The 26052-nt window shown below is 44.6% G+C and overlaps 1 protein-coding gene and 1 pseudogene across 2 annotated transcripts in view; both read right to left on the bottom strand.

Moving 5' to 3' along the window:
* LOC126262286 (very long-chain-fatty-acid--CoA ligase bubblegum) overlaps nucleotides 1-26052 on the bottom strand; it is a 215895-nt gene that overhangs the window by 130179 nt on the left and 59664 nt on the right. The gene's annotated exons all lie outside the window — the stretch shown is intronic.
* On the bottom strand, nucleotides 7028-7145 carry LOC126191889 (5S ribosomal RNA; annotated as a pseudogene).

The following is a 26052-nucleotide window of genomic DNA, read 5'->3' as shown; positions in this document are numbered from 1 at the left end:
TACATACGAATTTCGCGAACGAAACTTGTTAATATGTACGTACTTTGTCTGATGTGATAGAAGAAGAAACAGGAGTCGATTTAGAAGAGATAGGGGATCCAGTATTAGAATCGGAATTTAAAAGAGCTTTGGAGGACTTACGGTCAAATAAGGCAGAAGGGATAGATAACATTCCATCAGAAATTCTAAAATCATTGGGGGAAGTTGCAACAAAACGACTATTCACGTTGGTGTGTAGAATATATGAGTCTGGCGATATACCATCTGACTTTCGGAAAAGCATCATCCACACAATTCCGAAGATGGCAAGAGCTGACAAGTGCGAGAATTATCGCACAATCAGCTTAACAGCTCATGCGTCGAAGCTGCTTACAAGAATAATATACAGAAGGATGGAAAAGAAAATTGAGAATGCGCTAGGTGACGATCAGTTTGGCTTTAGGAAAAGTAAAGGGACGAGACATGCAATTCTGACGTTACGGCTAATAATGGAAGCAAGGCTAAAGAAAAATCAAGACACTTTCATAGGATTTGTCGACCTGGAAAAAGCGTTCGACAATATAAAATGGTGCAAGCTGTTCGAGATTCTGAAAAAAGTAGGGGTAAGCTATAGGGAGAGACGGGTCATATACAATATGTACAACAACCAAGAGGGAACAACAAGAGTGGACGATCAAGAACGAAGTGCTCGTATTAAGAAGGGTGTAAGACAAGGCTGTAGCCTTTCGCCCCTACTCTTCAATCAGTACATCGAGAAAGCAATGATGAAAATAAAAGAAAGGTTCAGGAGTGGAATTAAAATACAAGGTGAAAGGATATCAGTGATACGATTCGCTGATGACATTGCTATCCTGAGTGAAAGTGAAGAAGAATTAAATGATCTGCTGAACGGAATGAACAGTCTAATGAGTACACAGTATGGTTTGAGAGTAAATCGGAGAAAAACGAAGGTAATGAGTAGTAGTAGAAATGAGAACAGAGAGAAACTTAACATCAGGATTGATGGTCACGAAGTCAGTGAAGTTAAGAAATTCTGCTACCTAGGCAGTAAAATAACCAATGACGGACGGAGCAAAGAGGACGTCAAAAGCAGACTCGCTATGGCAAAAAGGCATTTCTGGCCAAGAGAAGTCTACTAATATCAAATACCGGCCTTAATTTGAGGAAGAAATTTATGAGGATGTACGTCTGGAGTACAGCATTGTATGGTAGTGAAACATGGACTGTGGGAAAACCGGAACAGAAGAGAATCGAAGCATTTGAGATGTGGTACTATAGACGAATGTTGAAAATTAGGTGGACTGATAAGGTAAGGAATGAGGAGGTTCTACGCAGAATCGGAGAGGAAAGGAATATGTGGAAAACACTGATAAGGAGAAGGGACAGGATGATAGGACATCTGCTAAGACATGAGGGAATGACTTCCATGGTACTAGAGGGAGCTGTAGGGGGCAAAAACTCAAGAGGAAGACAGAGATTGGAATACGTCAAGCAAATAATTGAGGACGTAGGTTGCAAGTGCTACTCTGAGATGAAGAGGTTAGCACAGGAAAGGAATTCGTGGCGGGCCGCATCAAACCAGTCAGTAGACTGATGACCAAAAAAAAAAAAAAAACTTTAAAAAGCATATACTTAATTTTTATCTCACAGTCTCACTGTTTTCAAATTAGTTAACGGATAAATGTTTAAAGCGTAAAGCAAGTTGTGTGTGATGTTTAGTGTGTGCGAGACTGCACAAATGGACCATAAGAAAACTTAAAGTCAACGAAATGAAGCAGACTCTCACACATCGACAACATCACATAGAAATACCATAACAAACGCAAAAAAAAAACGCACTTGAAAATTGGAATCATTTCCCGAAACGCTTGTTGCGTGAAAAGTAAAATAAAGAAAATCGTGACTGGTAGCAGAAGAATTATTTATAAACAAACCTATTTGCTTATAACGTTTTCCCTTCCGAATTGTTCATACTGAGATCTCGTGTCGTTTGATAAACTCGTGGCACGTAATCTTTTAGCTGTTAACCGGACAAAAAAAGTTCTGTAGGTGATCAAACACGTGTTCCACGGTGTGTATAGCTACTGAGACGCCCTCCAGTCACAAAACGCGTACAACAGCTGTTTAGTCAAGTCGCAAGTGATAGATGAACGTAAATTCATTTTTTAGTAAATACACGCCATAACCACCATGTTAAGTCTCCTGGCAGATGCTTACCTTAAGGCAGTGGAGAGCGTGAGTTCTAGCGCGGTTGGTCTAAGGGCAGCATTGAGGCAGCGTCTGTGGGCACTCCTGTAAACCCATCTTCTTATACCCTGACTACTGGCGGGCCACGATAGCGTGCGTGCGTTCTGCAGTAGCTGTTCGGAATTGTGTAACTTCGAGGTACAATAGAATGCGAACGCAGTGATGCCTTTGACGGTAGTAATTACATGTACGTAGCCAGGCCGCGTGAGAATGACTTAATAACTATGTTGAAGTTGAGTATAGGCTCCACACGCGACGTTGGCAGAGGGACCTCATCCTGTAAACGTCGTTGGTTCCGTCGTGGTGTTCGGCGCTGCGCGGATAGTATTTTCTGATACCAGACCACTAGGAGATATTTCTATGTTTTCAAGAAAAATACCGTTGTCTGAGGGGCAGTAACATCTCAGGATCTCTTCCACTAATTATTTCTGACCTTAAGCGTAATTGTAAACAAAGAGCTGTCAATAACGCAAAATTACGTAACGCAAGGCACTGGACGAAAGCATGGTCAAAAATGTGTTTAGTGAAGAATGCTGTTACGTTTCTGTGAAGCCTGTAAAGACGCTCAGGCTATATTATTGGGAGCTTTTCCCCTAGATTGACGAATAATGGTGATTAAAGAAGAAGCTGAATCAATGAAATATTTTGGAGGAAGTTCCATAAATTCTAAAAGGGGATAACGAGCATGTAATGAGAAGGTTAAATCAATGCGCGCAGGTTTGTGTGAGACCTGGAAATGAGACTTAAAACTTTAGTAAACCCTAAATTTGAAGTTGTTATGAGAAATAATAGAATATCTCAAATAAAAAAAAACTTAAAGAATTTAAACAACTAAGTTTCCATTCAGGATCTAGCAGTACCGAGATAACGCGTTAGATATAGCTAGCTTGTAGAGAGACGTACGTGGGTAACGAGAAAAGTTCCCGATCTGGCAGAGAGATGGGGTTGACGTCATTGTATCCTTTTCTGTTATGCTCAGTTTGTACCGCTGTTGAAAACTAACCAAGGTCGAATATGGAAACGAGCTATTCAGTAATGTTTGGACCGTTTTCAAACGAATCAAGCATGTTTTGTGTATCAGTTTTTTTACTGTGGATGAGGTGCTAGAATGGATTCAACAATAAAATTAGGGGTTAGGGGGTGTTAACGAATAGCCCAGCTCCAAGAAAGGTGATGTCAACATCATCTGACGGAACGATGAACGCCAGAGTCCCCTGGGAACTAGCAAATACTACACAAGTCTCCTGGACTAACTGGATGAACAAGGTCTCCATCGCAAGAGAAAAAAAAAAATCATCAAGCCAGTTCATCTTAAGTGCGCTGCCAGTGGGAAAACTGAGGTATTTTCAAGTAAGAATTATTGAAATGTGCTCGCCCTTCACCTGATTTGGCATTATCTGACTTTTATCTACTTCTGCAAAGAAACTTGCTTCTTTAATTTCTCAGGCAGGTGAATAATTTGCCATTCTTTCAGATTTGCCTCTCGACAACAGAATCCACTCGGTGGAATGTGGGACGCAATGACCGTAAGCGGGCTACATCGAATGTTCTCGGTTTTGAGAAACACAAGCGCAGTAATTTTCTCTTGCTCTTTTATAACTATCCACGTTTCCAAAGCCTGACGTTAGTCGCGACTGACATTTTGGTGCAGTTAGAGAGGTGTAGGCTATGTGCTGGCGTCAAGTTGCACCCTCTCTTTTCGCAATAGCATCTACAGCAACAACATAAACACGGCACGACACTACACATGCATCATCACGGTCAACTACATGAAACATGACTCCACACGTAATACACACAAGGGGCATAAAGTAGAAACGTTCGAACCATGTCGTGAGTCACACGTCTCGCAATAAAAACAAGTTCCTTACTCGAATGGGACGAGAAGAAGCCTTAATTTCTGTTGCAATGAAAAGTCTCTTTAGTCTACAAATGGCACTGATTTGTGGCATACAAGACTGCAGGTTAGGACGTGATCAGACAGGGTGAGCTCAGCGCGGACTGCAGCGCCGGCTGGTGACGTCGGCAGGTGACTGGTGACGTCACGGAGCACGCCACTCGCGCCGTTTCCTGCACGGGGTCTGCCACCGGCTTCCTCTGGGCGTGACTCTCCGTGCCGATGTCACGTCAGCACGCAGGGCACGGAGGTCGTTGTAGGATGCCAGTAAGCTATACATAGAAGTTATTAATTCTTTCAAAATAGTTGCTGTGGCCCAAATGCACCTCGCGTGATTCTCTGCATTTTGCATCGCCACGCCAATTCGCTGCCCGATAGGGTCGATCGCGTTTGTCGTGCTATAAGGATTTAGTAATGCATTAATAGCCTACGAGCAGACAGATTTGTTATGCCAACTTTCTCGTTCCATTATGTAACTCTTCGACATAAACACTCAATACATTTGAAAATGAGCTATGTTTGACTCGAAGCCAAACGTGTCAAAAAGATTCCAACCTTAATTAGCAGGTGGAATATTTGATTTAAATAAAAATCGAAATTAATCGCTAAGTTTAAAAATAACACAGCGAAACATGCGCAAGAGACACAACAGCAGAATGGCAGGATTTGCTGTCATGTCACATGTAATATAACAATGAAGGACGAGGGTAAATTTCTTAAATTTATTGTATAGGTCTCAGATTCACTCGTTCATTGTACATTGTTTATGGTCTATATGGTTCAAATGGCTCTGAGCACTATGGGACTTGACTTCTGAGGTCATCAGTCCCCTAGAACTTAGAACTACTTAAACCTAACTAACCTAAGGACATCACACACATCCATCATCCATGCCCGAGGCAAGATTCGAACCTGCAACCGTATATGATCTGTATTATATTTCTGATACATTGCAATATATATATATATATATATATATATATATATATATATATATATATATATATATATATATATATTCGTGAAGAAATTTTGGGGGTAACCTGTGCCGAGCGTTATTTGATTCACCCTTTGTCGATCTTGGTAATCTGAAGTTTGATCGAGAGCAGTAAACATTAATTAATAGGCCTATTCCAATGGCGAGGTCGACAGATACATAACAGTCTGTTCCAAATAGATCTTTACAACTTTGTCACGTATATTTCAGAAGTTGGGATAGGTAGAAAACTGCGGTTTGCGGCATAACGTTCACACACTTGCGGTATGTTTTTTTTTATTTTTTATTTGTTTTTTCCGTTAGTTATTATCGAAAATGGTTCTCGCTAAGCATCCCCCTCCTCCCCCCGCGCACGTTGTTTAGAGTGGTTTATAGAGAACGAATCTGACATCCAGCCCCAGCAGAATTTCTGGACACGTTGCACACAACCGAACCACCATCACGTCTGACCATCAGGCTGTGGTACACGAAGATCATGGACCCTGGTAGTGCCATGAAGAGGAGTGATGCAGATGTGGAATGGGTGGAACAGGCATTTATCTGGAGACCGACCAAATCAGTTCGTCAAGTGTCTCGACAATTGCAATTACCACCAGTCACGAGCAAATGGTCTACACAGGAGACTGAAGGTACATGCTTTCAAGGTGCAGCTGCTGCATGCGCTTCGTCTTGGTGACATACCAAAGCGTGAAGCATCTGTGACTGATATTCTGCGTCGCATCGACGATGGCGTAGAATACCTAAATTGCGTCCGGGAAGGTAAACCGACAGAATGTGAGGAAGATGTGGAGCTGTGACCCCCCCCCCTCCTCCCACATTTGTGAGCGACAGTCCAAACGTAAGTGTGTGCTGTGGTCTTCTTCATGAGTGTGTGGTGGGACCTTTTTCCATTAGAGAGGCTTCACAACAACGACTGTTTGTCTAGTCGTATCGGAACAGTTTGCATTTCACAGGTCGAGCAACTGCAGCTTGCAAGTTGCAGCAGCATGGTGCTGCTCCTCACTGGCTCTCAAACTTTTGGGAAGGTTTCGACAACACATTTCCAGGTCAGAATGAGATTTTCACTCTGCAGCGGAGTGTGCGCTGATATGAAACTTTCTGGCAGATTAAAACTGTGTGCCGGACCGAGACTCGAACTCGGGACCTTTGCCTTTCGCGGGCAAGTGCTCTACCAACCGAGCTACCCAAGCACAACTCACGCCCCGTCCTCACAGCTTTACTTCTGGCAGTAGAGCACTTTCTCGCGAAAGGCAAAGGTGCCGAGTTCGAGTCTCGGTCCGGCACACAGTTTTATCTGCCAGGTAGTTTCACATTTCCAGGTCACTGGACTGACAGAGTACGAGCCATTAGGTGTCCAATCCATGGTCAACGGACATAGCCCCGTTAGATTTTTTTTTTTTTTTCCCTTTGGGGTTTTATGAACGACGTTGCTATCAGACGCCGGTGCGGGACCTGCTGGAATTGCGAACTCGCTTCAGAGCAGCAACTGCACTCCTTAATGCTGCTAGGCAGGATACGGGGGGAACTGGAACATCGCATAGATATGCTGCGTGCTACACATGGCGGACACAATGAATTCTGTTAAACGTCTGCAAAAACTTTAGGTGTGTCTGAACATTATAACGCAGATCGCGCCTTTCTCCTATCTCCATTTCTAAAATATACATGCAGCACAGCGGCAGCAGCACTCCGTCTTCACACCACAAGTGGCCCATAGGGACCATCCGACCGCCGTGTCATCCTCAGCTGAGGATGCGGATAGGAGGGGCGTGTGGTCAGCACACCGCTCGCCCGGTCGTTATGATAGTTTTCTTTGACCGGAGCCGCTACTATTCCGTCCAGTAGCTCCTCAGTTGGCATCACGAGGCTGAGTGCACCCCGAAAAGTGGCAACAGCTCATGGCGGCCCGGATGGTCACCCATCCAAGTGCCGGCCACGTCCGACAGCGCTTAACTTCGGTGATCTGACGGGAACCAGTGTACCCACTGCGGCAAGGTCATTGCCTGAAATATACATGATCAAAGTTGTAAAGATCATTTTGGAACATTCTGTGTGTATGCTTTGTAATTGTACTCAAAATAGAGACGCTCGTAATGGCAAAGATTCGTGATTAGCTGAATCTTACATGAGGCGTGTGCTGAATATTAACCAGCAGGGCAATTCAGTGGATTAGAGAAGGACTGCATTGCATTACGTCGAGATACTCCTCCGTTTGATAATAGGTATCTCTCCACCACCAGCCTTGGCAGAGGGAAAGGACTCCAACAGGTGGTCGTAATAATGGGACTCAACCGTGTATGTTGTGCTAGCGTTTGTACAAATGGCTTATGTAGAACAGCGAGATATTACGGCGCACAATTTTACTCCCCGTCAGATTCCCTCGGTGTAGTAGCGCATGCATAGTAGCGCAGCCGCTTGGTATCGTCCAGCCACCCCTCTCTCTGGGCTGAGAGCGGCCCGCGTCCCGCTAATCGCGCAACCGGCGGTTAGTCGCGTGACCGCCCAGCTCCGTGACTCGGAAGCGGCCATCCGGCCAGGACAGCGACCGCCGCATGGCGCTGCGGCTATTAGGCGCCCCAGTCACGCACCACAAACTCTGCACGGTTTTGTACCTGCGCAGGCTTTTGAGGTCTAGTTAACTTTCAATAACCCTGTCAGATCTTCCTCCCTTCCGCCACGATTAACATGAAACTGTAAGGGTATAAGACACGGATTCAGGGTTCGGCAATGAGTCTGTGAATATTGGGAGGGGGCGGGGAGGGGAGGGGGCAGTGTCACCGTTTGTTAGTGCCTCCCCTCTCCCTCGTACCTAAATACAGGGTTTACCTAAATTCCCTTTACAGACGCCGAGGACTTACATTGGGGACCAAGGCGGTTAAGTTTAATATACGCTGCTGGCCATTAAAATTGCTACACCACGAAGACGACGTGCTACAGACGCGAAATTTAACCGACAGGAAGAAGATGCTGTGATATGCAAATGATTAGCTTTACAGAGCATTCACACAAGGTTGGCGCCGATGGCGACACCTACAACGTGCTGACATGAGGAAAGTTTCCAACCGACTTCTCATACACAAACAGCAGTTGACCGCCGTTGCCTGGTGAAACGTTGTTGTGATGCCTCGTGTAAGGAGAAGAAATGCGTACCATCACGTTTCCGACTTTGATAAAGGTCGGATTGTAGCCTATCGCGATTGCGGTTTATCGTATCGCGACATTGCTGCTCGCGTTGGTCGAGATCCAATGACTGTTAGCAGAATATGGAATCGGTGGGTTCAGGAGGGTAATACGGAACGCCGTGCTGGATCCCAAAGGCCTCGTATCACCAGCAGTCGAGATGACAGGCATCTTATCCGCATGGCTGTAACGGATCGTGCAGCCACGTCTCGATCCCTGAGTCAACAGGTGGGGACGTTTGCAAGACAACAACCGTCTGCACGAACAGTTCGACGGTTTGCAGCAGCATGGACTATCAGCTCGGAGATCATGGCTGCGGTTACCCTTGACGCTGCATCACAGACAGGAGCGCCTGCGATGGTGTACTCATCGACGAACCTGGATGCTAGAATGGCAAAACGTCATTTTTTCGGATGAATCCAGGTTTACAGCATCATGATGGTCGCATCCGTGTTTGGCGACATCGCGGTGAACGCACATTGGAAGCGTGTATTCGTCATCGCCATACTGGCGTATCACCCGGCGTGATGGCATGGGGTAGCATTGGTTACACGTCTCGGTTACCTCTTGTTCACATTGACCCCACTTTGAACAGTGGACGTTACATTTCAGATGTGTTACGACCCGTGGCTCTACCCTTCATTCGATCCCTGTGAAACCCTGCATTTCAGCAGGATAATGCACGACCGCAGGTTGCAGGTCCTGTACGGGCCTTTCTGGATATAGAAAATGTTCGACTGCTGCCCTGGCCAGCAGATTCTCCAGATCTCTCACCAACTGAAAACGTCTGGTCAATGGTAGCCGAGCAACTGGCTCGTCACAATACGCCAGTCACTACTCTTGATGAACTGTGGTATCGTGTTGAAGCTGCATGGGCAGCTGTACCTGTACACGGCATCCAAGCTTTGTTTGACTCAATGCCCAGGCGTATCAAGGCCGTTATTACGGCCAGAGGTGGTTTTTCTGGGTACTGATTTCTCAGGATCTATGCACCCAAACTGCGTGAAAATGTAATCATATGTCAGTTCTAGTATAATATATTTGTTCAATGAATACCCCTTTATCATCTGCATTTCTTCTTGGTGTAGCTGTTTTAATGGCCAGTAGTGTAGTAATTCATATGCGTTTTTCCACTACATGCAAAATATCACAACGCAAGTTCAGATCTCCCGCATTTTCGGCGTCACTAACTAGGGTGTTAGTACGTTATACACCGATCACCTAACGTCCCATGACCACTACAGGTGTGTTTACATCTTACCCAGTTTGAGGTTTGTAACTGTGGTGGTTTCTGTTCATTCTGTACAACTGTCCCCGCCCAGAGAGGTTTGTATCTGCTGTTATACTTGTGGTTTTTGTTCGTACTGCAGTAGTGTATAGCAGTAATTATCCACTACAGTACAGAATGCAAGCTATACGTACATTTCATTTTTAGTGTGTTGCTGTCGAACACAGTGAACTACACATTTACTAAATGATATTATTGTACGTTGAAGCTCGGTGCAGTGGGAGGGCCAGTCGTAGTTGTATACGGAGCATTTTCCATACCGCTAGACACCTTCGCACTTCCTCTTTTCTACGGTATACCAGCGGGCCTCGGAGACACGTACATTCACCATTAGCAAGGCCGGATGCTTGTGCTCCACGGCGGCGCCGCACTCCCGAGTTTGAGGCGACTGTACGCCCTGCAGTGGAAGAAGACGCGACGAAGAGTACCAGAAACATAGCAAGTAGACTGAATGTGTACGACCAACCTGTCTGGCGTGTTCTGCGTGAGCAGCAGGTGCACATGTACCACCTCCAGAAGGTACAGGCAGTGCAGCCACAGAATTTTGCTACATGAGCCTACTTCTGCAGGTGGTTCTTGCACCTTTGTGTGGACAAGCCTGACTTCCCAAGGCAGATCCTTTTCACAGATGAAGCTAGGTTCACCAGGGAAGTATTCTCAGTTTCCACAACAGCCGTGTGCGAGCAAATGAAAACCCACATACTGCGTGTGCCCATTAGTTTCACGAACGATACAGTCTCAACATTTGGCCGGGGGTTACTGAATGGATGAGTGACTGGGTCATACTTCCACATCTCACGGGTGCCCCGTACTTGCGATTCGTTCACGGCATACTGCATGGGCACTTGGAAGATGTGCCATTGCATGTGCTTCAAAACTTGTGGTTCAGCATGATGCCGCACTACCTAATTTTTCGCATTTGGTCAGAGATCATCTGGACCAACGATTTGGGCAACAGTGGTTAGTTCGTAGTGGCCCGGTTGCTCGGCCTGCCGTTTCTCCCGACTTGAAAAAAAAAAATGGTTCAAATGGTTCTGAGCACTATGGGACTTAATATCTGTGGTCATCAGTCCCCTAGAACTTAGAACTACTTAAACCTAAGTAACCTAAGGCCATCACACACATCCATGCCCGAGGCAGGATTCGAACCTGCGACCGTAGCGGTCACGCGGTTCCAGACTGAAGCGCCTAGAACCGCACGGCCACACCGGCCGGCCCCGACTTGAACCCAATGGACTACTAACTGTGGAGTCACCTGAAATCCTTCATTAACAATACCTCTGCAGTATCCGAAAAGACCTACTGGTCTGGGTTAGGACTGTGGCGGAAGCTGTAGAACCAGGGACTGGGGATTGAGCGTACTCTAATATCATACAGAGGTAGTGCATTTGTATTGACGTCGGTGGTCGTCACATAGAGCCGTATTTGTAAGTGGACCCAGATGACTAGTAGCAGGAGTCAGAGAGAAATATGTGACGTGGTGTTTTCCGTATAGTGGGAAAAAGTTTCCAGACATGAGTTGCTATGCTAAACTTGACCGTCTTGGTCTCCACTACAAGTCCTCAAAGTCTGTAAAGGAAATTCAGTTACACCATGTACAACTTGTTGTCACCCTCACTTTTAGCATGCTGCACGTCACGCCCCCCCCCCCCCCACACACACACACACACGCGCACACGCACACACACACACACACACACACAGTGAGCTACTGATTATCCGGGTTCAGCAGACCTGAGATTCCACAGATAACTGAAAACATAAATAAATCAATACGGACATCTTATAACCGGTGAAGTGCTATTTACTGTATTTACAAGATATGCTACATGTAACATTTCAAAGTCCACTAGACTACTTACGGGTTACGCACTGGTAACCAACCGAAAGAGGTGGCGCAGTGGTGAACACATTGGACTTGCATTGGGAGGACGACGGTTCAAATCGGCGTCTGCCCCTCCACGTTTAGGTTTTCCGTGGCGCCCCTCAATCGCTTCAGGCAAATGCAGACCCGGTTTCTTTGAAAGGGCACGGCCGATTTCCTTCACCATCATTGACCTATTACAACGGTGTGCTCCGTATCTAACGACCTCGCTGTTCTTCCTTTTTTGTCTTTGAAAGCATTGGGTTGGAAATTATCAGACTTTAGCTCCTAAAGACAGGGCTACGCAAAAATGTAGGCGGGAAATCGTCCGCGAACATTTCAAATGGGTAGATTTCCCACATTTATTTGTAGATTAAATGGAAAACAACGCACAAAAATTTCAGCCGTGCTTCATAATGGGACTGGTGTCCGCATTGTCTTCCATCTGTAAAAAAAATTGTCACATGCGTAAGTGTATTCTAAATGAAAATATCCACTCTAATTATAACGGAATACTTCTAGGTTCTACTTTGTTTCCTTTTTTCTAAAATCGACGAACTATACCCGGATAATCTGAAAACTAGATAACAATTCTTATTTGTTTAGATTAGTGCTTAGTAATTCATTTTAACATGAACACTAAGAAATTTCTGTTATGTCTGTCGGTGTAATGGGGTGGATGAACACTCTAGAACACATCAAATACAAAAGGATGATTAAAACGTTGGCGTCGACGAAGACACTGTCGTTACCGCAGTTTATATTCAGAGAGATAAATAATTTGGAAACAGTCGTCCGAAAACATGAAATTTTCTGTTGATTTAAGGGCTATAATAGCAAGAAACTCACACAAATTTGGCAACGTTGTAATATAAATAAGACATAAAATTCAAGTGAGCAGTCACCTTTGTCAGTATGTCACTTAGTGCTACGACTGTGAAGGCAAGTCAGCAGAATACGACTGTGTGAGCGCGTAAAAGGTAGGGAATCCCGTGTCTTTCAGTAATTCCTGCCTACGTTCGGAAAGTCAGTCCATGTCGATGTGGGCCAGTCCTCAACCACGCTGTTGGACAGTGTCTTGTGTTAAACATAATTTGTAATCTTTTTTTAATCCTTGCCATTTTCAACTCTCTTTGTTTCATGCTATTTTATTTCCTGTAAGTTATCTGAGAAATTTGAAAATTGGTCTATGTAAAAACGTACTTTTATTAAAATGACCTGGGGGTGGGGGGGCGTCATGACTCCCATGTTCCCCCTTAGACCCATTGTACTGACTGTAGATAAGTAGTGTGTGTCCCCACCGTCTATAAGACCATTTCAAGTAGTGGTTGAATCACCCTTCGATGCGGTAGCGTACACAGAAGAATGCTACCGAAACAGGAAATGTTGTCAACACTATGTCAAGGAACTCTTGCATAAACATTCAGTTCTCAAACACGACATTTCCCTATTCCAGTGAATGAACCACTGCATATGTGTCAGTGAGCGAAGAGCTTCGATAAAAAAAAAAGGCCATTAAAAACGATGCCATTAGATATGGAACAGACCCTGGGTAAGACGTGGATGGGACACTAAACTGACCGTGTAATTTTCGAAGGAGATGTTCACATTGATTGCTTCAGAGAACTGTGGAAATCTCATATCTCGATGGCTGGACGGAAATTTGATAACCTCTCCCACAAGAAGCGATTTAACTGCCTTGATCACAGAGCAAACCCGCTGGGTAAGAATTTTGAGCGCAGGTACTGGTAGAGAATAACACGAACCGTCATGCGAGCCACCCTGATATCAACAACAGACACTTTTGCTAAATGTGAACAGCACAGCAATCTAATGCCAAAAGCAAACTGAAAGTGTTTGCTTCCATGGGACATCACTATTCTAACAGCACAGCTGACACACCGCATGGACTCCGACATGCTTACTAGCAGCTGGAAGGTGCGACCATCATATTATTGGATCCCTGAAGCGATCACAAAATAAACAACCACTGGACCACATACAAGGAATTCGATGCTTCGGGTAACGCAGGTCGTCATGTAGTAATGCTCCACGCCGGTTTCGACAACTCGCTCTCGCCAAGGGGTACATCTCTTGAAACACTGGGCCCAGAAATGACAGAATGCATACAGAGACCGCTATTACAAAAAGGATTTGCTACATAGAAAAAGAAGACAATAACAGAAAATCTCATCCTAACGCCCTGACTGCAATGTGCACTCAACCTAGGTACAATGGGCTTTTAGAGTTTCTTTATTTATTGTCTTCATTGTTCGTTTCAATCCTCTACGTGGGGAGAGGTTGTCGAGCAGACATTTCGGCGCTCTTGAGCCTAAATTACTCTTTTTTAGAACTTCACATGTTTGAGTTATCGAACGTGTTTGGTTTATTTCTGATTGAGTTGCAGTCACTTTGCGGCAGGATGTAAGGTATTTGTGGCACGTGTAGGTCTTCCATGGGTTTCTACGAAGTCGTAGTTTCATGCAGAATTCGAGCTGGAGAGAATGACTTTCAAGGCCTTTCCGATATTGTTACAATTTGAGGAAAGAATGGTATATATATAAATTATTACAAGTAGTTTTATTTTTCAGTTATTTAAAGTCGAGCAACTGCCCGTCTGCTGCTCTTCAGGCGTTTAAAAGATAATTTACAGACATATGCAAGCATTTATGTGTTAACGTATGATAGTGAAATACCTATCATAATGATAACGAGGGGTGTGTATATATAATCAACGGGGACGATTGTGATGAGAACTCCTGGTAACTGTAGAGCACGTATTCGGGTCGAGACGAGATTAAAAAGAATGTTATAAAAGAAAGTTACATGTGTAAGCTGAAATGAACTAATACATGGAACATAGGTGATAAATGGTGACTAGCATTCTAGTTAGACAAAGGTGATTTAGAGGCTTCATCCGGTAAGAAACAGTCCGGGTAGGTTATGGTTTACGTGATAGGCAGATACCAGAATGACCTGGAGGGGAAAGCGATTTGAATTATCGTGGGAAAGAATATGCGATGTCTGCAGATAGGGAGAAGGTGAAAAGTGCTGGTTTAGGAGCAGCAGATGTCCAGGGTTTACAAAGATGAGTGGTACAATGGGTTGATAGATTTCGAGTTTAGGAGTATTTAGGACAGGCAAAATAGTATTACTCTATTACAGGCTTTTTTTGGATGGCTAGTAAGAAGGGTTTCCAACTTAGTTCTTTTCGAGTGTTAACTTCGGGATCTTAGTGTTGTAGTGTTGGTTGTGTACGATTAGAGGTGCTAAAAGCTTATTTTGCTTTTCCTATAATTATTACCTGAGTTTTGATGGAGAGGTACCAATAGTTAAGCCAAGCGCTGAGGTTCTTACAGTGGAGTCTGTAAGGTACTCCTTATTTGCAGATAAGAGCGCATTTTACTTTATTTCTAGTTTTGCTCCTTTACATACGTCAAGTGAATGTATCAGCGCTGCAGTACGTATGGAGTAAGGAGTGAGCGGTAGGTTTCCAAGCTGGTCAGCAGTTGGCTATCTGGTGCTTTCAGAGCCAGTGGGATGAGGTGCCGAGGCAGAATATTGGAAATTTGTGGGAAGATCTTTTGGAACCAAACTGCTGAGGTCATCGGTCCCTAAGTTTACACACTACTTAACCTAATTTAAACTAGCTTACGCTAAGGACAACACATACACACCCATGCGCGAGGGAGGACTCGAACCTTCGAGGCAGAAATCGCTCGTGACGTCAGTAAAGAGGTAAGTAGGGAAATTACATGTATTCTGGCTCGAACCAAGTAATTGTTACTAACAAATATTTGCTAACAATAGTTGCATTTTGCCACTCAGACAATAGGAGGAGTCTATGAGTCATAAATACTATCTTCCAGTAATTTTACAGTGGCAGGAAACGTCGACATTAATAAATAAATGAATAACTTTGGCATCACCGAAGATGTATGATCTTATACGAACTATACCGATTGCACGCTCAAGTTACAGATTGCGCGTCATAGTCGGCAGCTGTCGATAGGATACATTTCCATCTAGTCATGCGGTAGACCATGCTCTCGTACTGTTAATAGTTAGTTTATAAATATTGTGTACAAATTGATTTTACGGTGTTTCTTAAATAATGGCATACCGTGTAAAAATTATTTGCAAACAATAAAAAAATAAAAGAAATAATTCTTCCCGTTTCATTGCGTAAAATATAGACAGTGGTATTGTACTTTCAGAATCCGACGGTGTTGTTACGGTTCTACAAGGTGACATAAAACTACGAGAGTTTCTCCACATAAGAGATAATAAGAATTCCTACGCTGCGGCGCACGAACTCAGTTCAAGGACGGACTGGCTTAATTATCGCAAACCTCGGGTTGAAAGCATGGACAGTTATACAGTACGCCCCTTATACCGCTATGTACGGACTCACTGGCTAGGTTGAGACATTTCTGGAGGTTTAGTACGGGTAGGGGTTTGTTGCAAGTCTAAGACACAGGCTAAAGGCAGTTCATAGTCCTATTACCAACGTGAATGCCAGTGTGCTATCTATTCTGACAGCCGCCCATGTGTGTGTGTGTGTGTGTGTGTGTGTGTGTGTGTGTGTGTGTGTGCGTGTGTATGTGTTTCCGCTGGCGTTGAGAAGACGCTGCTGACGTCCCGGAAGCGGCGTCTGCAACATTCCAGGGTCGAGGTCAGTCAGCGCGTTGCCTCACTTGTTGTGCACCATCAGCGCCCCCCTATCTGGCGTCAGCAAAAGTTGCCGGCTGTCGCGTCGTGCGTCAACCGCTCCAAAACGATTCTTTCCACGGACTTTTTCCGTCTCCGCACGGGCGAACTTCGCTCTCAGCGTGTGCTGCAGTCTGCGTGGACTGTGTCCCTGCAAACCACGCGGTTTAAAAGCAAACGGTTGCAGCCTTTTGGCTTCAGTGCCACTATGATGTTGCGAGATCAGTAGCACGGTGTCCGATACGATGTTTACATCCAGTAACGGCGTTACAAATCTGCGGCAGGAAATATTTTGCCTAATATGCCTCTCCATAATTTTTGCCAAAACCATGGAAAACGTAGATCCGAATGACCAGTCGGAGATTTAAACCCTACCCTTACCAAATTGGAGTTCAGTGCGTCAACCTTTGGTTGTTTTAGATTGTCTAAAGCGCTGCATGGAAGCGTAACGCAAACCATCTGAAATTTTGAGCTGGAAGCATTACATCTGTGATGCTATCGGAGACATAAACAGTTAATGGATAGAAAAAGGTTCGAAAAGAAGAAATACCGAATAGAAATGGTGAGGAAAGTAACATGTATGTTGGTACTTCTTTGTGGTAAGTTCCTATGGGACCATACTGCTGAGGTCATCGGTCCCTAGGCTTACACACTACGTAATCTAACTTAAACTAACTTACGCTAAGGACAACAAACACACACACACACACACACACCCTTGCCCGAGGGAGGACTCGAACCTCCGGCCAAGTGAGCCGCGCGAACCGTGGCAAGGCGCCTGAGACAGCGCAACTTCCCCGCACGGCAGCATGTACGGAAGTCCAAAGAAGGGACAGGCTATCACGAGAGACACTACAGCATTCAGGAATAGTTAACTTGGTGGTGGAAAGATCTATAGACGGAAGATAGACTAGAATAAACGGCCGGCCGGAATGGCCGAGCGGTTCTAGGCGCTACGGTCTGGAACCGCGCGACCGCTGCGGTGGCAGGTTCGAATCCTGCCTCGGGCATGGATGTATGTGATGTCCTTCGGTTAGTTAGGTTTAAGTAGTTCTAAGTTCTAGGGGACTGATGACCTCAGAAGTTAAGTCCCATAGTGCTCAGAGCCATTTGAACCAATAAGCAAAACAGATTATCACTGGAGACCCTGAATACTAGTTACGTGTAGTTTCAACAGCAACTGCACATTAGCGAACGTGAACTCTTCAGTGCCTCTATAGAAATGTCTTAAAGTGGTATTTGCAAACACAAGGAAGTTGTGCGAGACAGACGCTGCTTTCTCTGTCTCTGCCAGATACCTGAATTGTTGTTCTCTGACCAACTGTGACACTTCATTTGTCTCGACCGAAAAGTCAGATCGTCCAGAGCCCCATACAGTTGAATTTTTAAAACTCAGTTGGAAGATCTTTGGATGACTTTTTCGCTCAAATAATTAGTACCTATTTGACTGAATATTGATCAAACAAAGGTTCTCGCCCAGAAAATGGTGGAGATCTCTAATACCCACGGCCATGTGATACTGATTTACTGCTGTGTACATTCATCAATTGTCTCATTGCAGGTTGATATGCTATGGTCATAGGCCATATTTTGAAATCGAGTTTCTTTAGAGCTTAGTTCCAGATTTACGTTCGTCTCGGGTACATGACTTTATAAACATTTCTGTAATATTCCTTGGCATACAACGTCTAATCTTAAATATATCATTCACGTATCATTTACTGCCCAGGTAGATTAGAACTGCAGCCTTCTAGACAAGCTAAGCATACCGATGACACAGGAGAGATTCAACTAAAAGCACTTGTTCCAACTCGAATACTGCAACATTGTCGCTAACAGTTTTTATGTCTCTGTCTTTTTTGAGCCGACGGCCGGCAATACGCGTAGGTGGAGATGAAGGAATCGTTGTTACGAGTGATTTGTTGATTCTGTACTAAAGGGAACGAAGTGTACACTGCTAGAGAAACAGCCTCGTTGGTTTGTGGAAGCTGTACCCCTCGGACAAGTTGAGGGACCAGTTGGAGGTGTTAGCCTGCTTCCTCCGCACACAGCGCACGGCACTCAGGCACTGCCGCCAAGTGCCCGCCGCATCATACGCGACCTCGCGGGTCACGGTCCCCTGGCGCGAGGCGCCTCTGCAACGGCGCACAGTACAAGCAGTCCTCGTGTTGACCAGCGTGTTTGCATCTTCTAGCGCAGTGGTTTTATGGTGACGGCACCTCGGGCAGCATATGTATCTGTCTTATGAATTGGTAACCTAGTATATTACGAGCTTCCAATACACTAGCTATAGTAACGGTTCGATAAGCCGACTGCCGGCCACAAAGTGCTGACAGCTGAAAGGCGACATCAGTCGGAACACTTCGTGTCGACTAGTTTCTGTTTCAGATTTCTGCCACTCTCAGCAGCTCCGAAGTTATGACACTTTCATTTCGTGACAAAATGATGTGTTGTCTGTGTGAATCTACAGGGTATTACAAAAAGGTACGGCCAAACTTTCAGGAAACATTCCTCACACACAAAGAAAGAGAATATGTTATGTGGGCATGTGTCCGGAAACGCTTACTTTCCATGTCAGAGTTCATTTTATTACTTCTCTTCAAATCACATTAATCATGGAATGGAAACACACAGCAACAGAACGTACCAGCGTGACTTCAAACACTTTGTTACAGGAAATGTTCAAAATGTCCTCCGTTAGCGAGGATTCATGCATCCACCCTCCGTCGCATGGAATCCCTGATGCGCTTATGCAGCCCTGGAGAGTGGCGTATTGTATCACAGCCGTCCACAATACGAGCACGAAGAGTCTCTACATTTGGTACCGGGGTTGCGTAGACAAGAGCTTTCAAATGCCCCCATAAATGAAAGTCAAGAGGGTTGAGGTCAGGAGAGCGTGGAGGCCATGGAATTGGTCCGCCTCTACCAATCCATCGGTCACCGAATCTGTTGTTGAGAAGCGTACGAACACTTCGACTGAAATGTGCAGGAGCTCCATCGTGCATGAACCACATGTTGTATCGTACTTGTAAAGGCACATGTTCTAGCAGCACAGGTAGAGTATCCAGTATGAAATCATGATAACGTGCTCCATTGAGCGTAGGTGGAAGAACATGGGGTCCAATAAAGACGTCACCAACAATACCTGCCCAAACGTTCACAGAAAATCTGTGTTGATGACGTGATTGCACAATTGCGTGCGGAATCTCGTCAGCCCACACATGTTGATTGTGAAAATTTACAATTTGATCACGTTGGAATGAAGCCTCATCCGTAAAGAGAACATTTGCACTGAAATGAGGATTGACACATTGTTGGATGAACCATTCGCAGAAGTGTACCCGTGGAGGCCAATCAGCTGCTGATAGTCCTGCACACGTTGTACATGGTACGAAAACAACCGTTTCTCCCGTAGCGTTCTCCATACAGTGACGTGGTCAACGTTACCTTGTACAGCAGCAACTTCTCTGACGCTGACATTAGGGTTATCGTCAACTGCACGAAGAATTGCCTTGTCCATTGCAGGTGTCCTCGTCGTTCTAGGACTTCCCCAGTCGCAAGTCATAGGCTGGAATGTTCCGTGCTCCCTAAGACGCCGATCAATTGCTTCGAACGTCTTCCTGTCGGGACACCTTCGTTCTGGAAATCTGTCTCGATAAAAACGTACCGCGCCACGGCTATTGCCCCGTGCTAATCCATACATCAAATGGGCATCTGCCAACTCCGCATTTGTAAACATTGCACTGACTGCAAAACCACGTTCGTGATGAACACTAACCTGTTGATGCTACGTACTGATGTGCTTGATGCTAGTACTGTAGAGCAATGAGTCGCATGTCAACACAAGCACCGAAGTCAACATTAACTTCCTTCAATTGGGCCAACTGACGGTGAATCGAGGAAGAAACTAAAATCAGCTCTAACATGGAAATTAAGCGTTTCCGGACACATGTCCACATAACATCTTTTCTTTATTTGTATGTCAGGAATGTTTCCTGAAAGTTTGGCCGTACCTTTTTGTAACACCCTGTATAATTGACTAATAACAGTAATTGCACTATATTTTAATTTATGCAATATGAGACACGGTCACAGAACTTTACTAATGTTTTAATGTCATTTTAACTACTCATTGCGTTGCATTACCACAGCCTTAATTACGTTTCATATTCCTTGCTACAGATATATACCGCATGCACATTGAGACATCCCCTTAGAAAAATTAAGAATGACAGTGCTGGTAAACCTCTTACGTTATTTGATTTTCAAACAGCTGAGCAAAACTGAACGTACTTAGGCATTTTTCTCTTTACTTATTCTGATCATAACTAAACTGACACACAATATTTTTAGCGCAATGCAATCTGACTTTCAATAATCCCTACAAAAGAATGGCCCTACTAACAATAACCTAAACCTTTCATGAATGACTTACCTCACAAAAATCTTCGTTACTCAAACTACTGCAATACAGCGAGCGCCAATACTGCCAGCTAAATAAAAGATTCTAACTACTGAAGGCACTAACTACTGATAGGCATAGTTAGTAAAAGAAAGATTTTGATATATTAGTTCATGACATCCAGTCTTACAAATTTCGTTTTTCTGACGGACACACGTCCAGATCGTCCGCTCTCAAAACTCTGCCATCTCTCTCCGGACATCCACCACTACTGGCAGCTCACCTCCAACTGCGCAACGCTACGCGCTATTCACATCCAACTGCCCAACACTACAATAGCAAATATTCCAACAATGCCAACCCGCCACAGACTGCACACAGCACAGTCAGTGATTTTCATACAGAGCGCTAGGTGGCGTTAGCAACATAAAACCTGAACAGCCTACTTCCAACATCCACGAATCCATGTTACTTCCGTTTGATGTTTGTACCATAGCAGCTGATCGACACGAGTCGCGCACGCCCGTCAGTTCCCAGTACGGGAAGACAAACACGTAGTTGCGGATATGAATTACCATCAGCTGTATAATGGAATGACGACAAAGAAAATAGTGCCGGCCAGACCAAAACGTCCATTTGTCGTCAACTAAGTGTCTACAGCCTGTACTCTTACATCCGTCATGTACATTCAAGTACATGGAGACATTTTACTTCCAAGTCACTTGCTGGTGTTGGCGGATAAATACGATATTACAGTGGCTACATTATTACGATCGAAAGAGCCTTACGATATGCATGCATATCCATAATTCGGAATAATATAGGCACTGCAATATCGTAAATGTCAATAAATTTTAAGCACATTAGTATCTCTGTATACTGAGCAGAAAAATTACACTCCTAAGAAACTCGTAATATTATTTGACGTTTTTGGATTTGGCTATATTTTACAAAATACAGCTGAGAACCGCGGGACGTACGAATACTTGATCAGTCGAATGTGGCTTCAGTTTGACGAGCATCGTTCTGGGAGCTGCATGCCTAGTGAGGCGTAGTCCAGACAGTAATAAATAAAACAGTTACCTCTGTCAGTGGCACAATCTTTAAGACGCACTGTCGGCATAAAAGGAGCTGCTCCGAGAAGGACAAGGTGGATTGCGATCATTGTTGTCAGGTAGCTAGATGATACCAACAATACGAAATGATTCGACTTTCAGCTTTGAATAACCAACGTTTATGGCGCTACATGGCCACAAAACGCGCATGTTACTACTCGTCGGGTCCCCATGCTTCTGAATGCAAGCGTCCAGAAGTCGCGGCAAGGCATTGTACTGGTCACGGATGTAATCCTGAGATACTTCATCCCATGCTGCTTGCATCCGAGAGCGCAGCTCCCGCAGATTGGTGGATGGAGATGTAATCCAGATTTCCAGCTCCACGGCGATCAGGTGACGCGACTAGCAGTGCCAGAGTATCCACAGTTACAAAGCACGCTTGAGCGTTGTCCTGTTAAAATAGGCCACGGGCTTGGGTCTTCGGTTTCAGGATCTCCTCCAAGTACGGAGCGGCCAACAAGGAGCCCGTTAAAAGCTGTCAGCGTGCTCCATCGGACACCGCTGCCCACGCCACCAGACCAGTCTGGCGCGACGCCTGTTGGGGGGAGACCACAAATCGCTTTTCGTGGCACTCTGCACTGTGTCTCCAGATACAGACCAGGTGGCCATCGCCTCCAAGACAGAAATGGGACGCGTTATAAAAGATGTCCGTCATCAGGCGACGCTGCGTAGGTACGAGTGGCAGGCCTCGTAACGGTCGGCGTGTGCCCAACCCTCCGCCGTGCAGCGGCCCGTCAATTGTACTAGCACTTAACGAGATATTGCATAGAAGGCAGGATAGCCTGCTGAATTGCTCCTATTGTTGTTGTTGGATCTATTCGCTCATGGAGGACATTCCATCGGTTCTTCCCCCCATGTTATGCGTATCAGACGTCCGGATCCTACATGTCTTTCATGCGTGCTTTTCTGCATCCATTGTCTCCAGTAACGGGCAGTAGTGTGGTGCACAATATAATGACAGGAACATTTAGCCTTTCGCAGTCTCACGATGCGGCCCCTTTCGAGCTGGTCTAACGGAGCACCCTGCTGTTGAGGGTGTCGCCTAGGCACAGCGCTAGGTTAGTTGATGCTCTAATAGCACTATCCGCTGTCGTACAGTGTACTTCCTACAGTTCATGTAGAAAAACGCTGTTGTGACTATTTCGGCTAGTCTGCGTTTTTCTCTCTGCAGCAGCAGACACTTCTTGCCTGTATGCTTTGAGCTACAACCAACGCGATAAAAAATTATCTATTGGGGAGAGATCCGGAACAGCAATCCGGTCTTGCAAGATCTCTGTGACAGATCAGATGCTCAAGAAAGGTTTCGTTGAAACTTTGTATCATTGGCCTCGAGGAGTGTGCAGGAGTTCCAAGCTAGCGCCAGTAAATTCCGATTCATATTGCCAAATGTTTATCCTCCAAGAAATCCAGCAACAGATTCAGACGTAACTCAAGATATCGTGCGTCGTTACGTTGGCTACCTACAATAACTAGACCAGTCATTTCCTTATCAATGATAGCGCACCGCTCAGCTTTCACCTAACAGACAAATTCTACGCAACTCTTCCCTGCTGCTTTCTATGGACCTTCCCAGTTTTGTTAGTCATTCTGGTTTCATGACTATCTTAAACACTCGAACGAACTAAAGCATACCTCAGCTGAGAATTCTGTAAGCAACATCCTTTGCAGGAAAGACACCGTTCCTATTGCTTCTTCAAATCCGGAGAAGTCCGTTATAAATGTTTCACCTAATTTCTTCATATTACATGATCGGTAAATAGAGGTGTTTAGCGATGTTGTCGGGTTCAAATTTTGTTTATGGTTTCATAATAAAGCAACCTTGCACGCTTCCCTGGATCATGTTTCCTTTCTATTTTTAATATCTCATCTTTTCTTTCAATTATCATCATTTGTCTTTACATACAGTATATTACATTAACAGAATACGAAAATTGTAATTACTCTTTCTTAAGTTGATAAAATCAAGGAATGTGACAAGACTTTTCCTCAGTTAGTATGTTCGTTGAGTAAGAAATTAACGTCTGAAACGGGAGCAGAAAGGGAATTAAAATAGATTGAGACCATTTCGTATCATTTGCCGATAATAGTATCTTAGATTTAGGAAAGAATGTGCATACAGTGCTGAAAGTGCGGAAGTTGCAATCAAAGAGAAGAAACTGAAGGTAAAGACTGATAAAAGAGCTCTGTTGCTAGTAGGTACAGCTGGTCACAAAATCATTGCAAGCGCCACACGTGAAGCATCCAGTATTGAACAAGTGAGACATTTCTGAAGAAAATAGGTGTGCTGCATAAATTATGAAGCTAATACCTCTTCTTAAACTTGTGTTCTAGGACAAGAGATGTATTTTAATGACAAAATCTATGAATAGGAAATGAAAGACAATCCGCAGGATATTTTGTCTGGAGTGTGCTGTTCTCTAGAAGTAAAAATTGGACAGCGACGACAATGATAACACGTTAGAAGCGACGAAAATGTGGATGTGGAGATGGGTTATCAGAAAAAGCTATATCCACAGGAGAAGAGAAACCAGGAAGAAACGACCGTAAATAAACGCAACTACTCGAGTAAATAGGGAGAGAAAGATAAAACGTATCGATGACAGACATCAGGTAGCAGGGGCCGACATATAACCAGCAAATAATTTTTCGAACATCTGAAGGCTACACTGGGATAAAAAAACTGTCAATTAATGAGAGTCGCGATACAAGGACCCAGTACAAAATGTGATGTAATGGATTGGAGCAGGCTAAGAAAGCTTTCTGTGAAAATTGAAAGGTACAGTTTACATAAAACTGAGGAGGAAAATTCGGAAAGTATATAAATTTGGACAGTGGAAAAACTACTGAAGAAGAAAATGAAATCAATTAAAACGTGATACTAAAGCTGGATGTTAACTGGACAGATAAAGTACGGAACAGAGGTTGTTCAGAAAGAACAGTGAATTATTAAATGTAGACCCTATGATAACCGTTACCAGAAGAATGAACACATTGGTGGTTTGCTAATAAGGCATCCAGACACAGATAACTCGACACTGAAAACAACAACTCATGAGAAAATCTTTATTGATTTTCGGGATATTTCTCAAATACTTCCGATTTCGGCTCCATACGCAGAGCATAAAATTGTGTTATTTCACCCCAACAATGCGCTATGTTGTGTTCAGACTACGGGTCCGGTTTCCTAAAGCCAAGTCAAAGGTAAAAGTGTACTACACCTAACAGTTCTATTATTTTAAGAACAGCAACTAGCTGACCATAGGTGACGCACCCAAGTATAGACGCAACATAAACGACAGCAGATCTGCTTTTGTGATAGTAACGCGACGTCAGTGTGGTTCCAGTCCAGAGCGCTTTTGTGAATGAAGGTTACGTAGACTACGGCAGTAACACTAAAATGACTGAGGCGTACTTGGTTCCGAGCTCAAGTAATTTACATCGCACTCTTGTACTTTTTTTTCCAAGTGTGGCGCCTTCTGCACGGAGATAATGGGCGCAGAGGTCAGCAAAAATCTATGCAGTGGCTGATACTTGGACTTGAAACGGGGCTACGCGATTACGCCAATTCAGCAATCTTATGTAATGGTGTTTAAAGTTGGATTGCGTGTTGCGCAACTCTATCGGACGATCCATACTGGCCATGGCGGACGCTCGTCTGACTTGAATCACCTCTCTGCGCAGTATGATTTGTGTCTTCACAACAGCGGGAAAGTAAGGTACAAAGCAGCTTACAGTCGGTAGCGCTAACGAAAAATTCTGCTGCGCTGTTTAGGCTACACTGTCAGTCAAAGAAGTTCTGAGACTATTTTATTCCTGGCGTACAAGCGACGTCAGCGCTGTTCCTATGGTAGCAGCTTGAACTAACAGCTGGGAACAACAAATGTGCTTATGAGCAGCCAGTGTTAAGTCGTAGACACGTGGCCGCAGTGTGCTATTGCTGTGTCACAGCTCTAAATCAAGAGTTCAATCTCCAGAATGCTTTCAAGAAGAGAAGAGTGCGTGCAACGTTTGCCCCACACACGTTGACTCCCTAACGACAACAACGTGTGGACACCGGGTCCAGCTTGACTGAAGTGCGAAACGCAGCCAGTTCTTTCCTGAGGAAAATCATTGCAGGCGTCGAGACTTGTATTACCTACACGAACCTACCACAAAACGACACAGTGCCGGCCGAAGTGGCCGTGCGGTTAAAGGCGCTGCAGTCTGGAACCGCAAGACCGCTACGGTCGCAGGTTCGAATCCTGCCTCGGGCATGGATGTTTGTGATGTCCTTCGGTTAGTTAGGTTTAACTAGTTCTAAGTTCTAGGGGACTAATGACCTCAGCTGTTGAGTCCCATAGTGCTCAGAGCCT

Source organism: Schistocerca nitens, chromosome 6 (genome assembly GCF_023898315.1).
Source record: "Schistocerca nitens isolate TAMUIC-IGC-003100 chromosome 6, iqSchNite1.1, whole genome shotgun sequence".
In the NCBI taxonomy this organism is placed as follows: Eukaryota; Metazoa; Arthropoda; class Insecta; order Orthoptera; family Acrididae; genus Schistocerca; species Schistocerca nitens.
The sequence above is the reverse complement of the archived record's forward strand: the minus strand, read 5'-3'. Positions and strand labels throughout refer to the sequence as shown.